Source organism: Mustela erminea, chromosome 4 (genome assembly GCF_009829155.1).
Source record: "Mustela erminea isolate mMusErm1 chromosome 4, mMusErm1.Pri, whole genome shotgun sequence".
Classification (NCBI taxonomy): Eukaryota; Metazoa; Chordata; class Mammalia; order Carnivora; family Mustelidae; genus Mustela; species Mustela erminea.
This window is the reverse complement of record NC_045617.1, coordinates 127,143,982-127,145,215: the sequence shown is the minus strand read 5'-3', so window position 1 is coordinate 127,145,215 and position 1,234 is coordinate 127,143,982.

Sequence of the window (1,234 nt, the reverse complement as noted above, 5' to 3'; positions counted from 1 at the left end):
AGATGGTTGCCTTCCTTCCTTCCCTCCTCACCGGACCGCACAGCCCGGGGCACAGGGGAAGGAACGTGCTGAGGTCCAGGGAAGGCCCCGGGACAGATAGTCCAGGGCTGGCAAGGGACACCAAGGAAGTGGCTCGAGGCCCAGAGAATAGGTTTCTCTGGTGGTTGTTAGATCCCCATTCTGAGGTGCCCACTGTGTCACAGCCTGTGTGGATGGTACAGCTGGTGTCGTGCGGCACAAGGCATGTGTGGCCCCCGGGGGCTCTGTGGGCAGCCATGAAAAGTTAGATGCTAAGAGACTAATTTCGGGATGTGAAAAATCATATGGTGAGGTGAGAAAAAGCAAGCTGTAGAGCAGATGGCGTATGTTCCCAGTTCTCACACATGTGCGCAAACACACACACACATACACACACTGGAAAATACCCAGAGGGCGTCTACTAAAATATTAACACCAATTATCCCTGAGCAAAGATTAAAGTTCATTTTTACAATTTTTTCTCTGTGCCTGTGTATGTTTTTGGTTTGTTTGGTGTTGTTGTCTCTCCTCCTGTATCTTTTTTGCAATGATATCTGGCTACTTTTATAATCAGACAAATAAGTTCTTTTAAAACCCCTTTATTAGTGTATGAGGCTATTAAACAGTGAGCGCACCAGTCCCAGTCCCAGGGGAGCTGGGAGGAAGTACTGAAACATGGGCTCATCTGTCACAGCTGAAGCCTGACTCCTGGTGGACAGAAGTATCATGGACAGACCTCTAGTTGAAGACACATACATAAATAGTTAGGTGAAAGTTTTTTTATTCACTCATTTATCATTCAACAAATTTGTAGTGATCACATTCTAAATGCCAAGCATGATGGGAATATGAAAACAAGTTTAATTAGTGTTTATAAGTCATATTTATAATAAAATTATGTTGCCGCTCCTATTGTTCAACTTTTCTCAATCTCAATAGTATGGCAGTTTCTTCACTCTGGTCCTGTTCCTCAGAGACTAAGGCTGTTACTGAGAATGAGATATTTTTCTTGGTATCTTTTCTGACTACAGTTAGTTGTCCAGAATCTACGAATTTTCATGTACTGTTAACATTGAACCATTTTCCTAGACTCCATTGTTAATTTTTCAAACTATTCTTTCTGGTTCTCAAGGCATATATATAAAATCATGCAGAATTCTCTTTTCAAATACAGAAGTTATCTCTTATTTCAGAGATCTGGCCGTTCTAAGTGTTC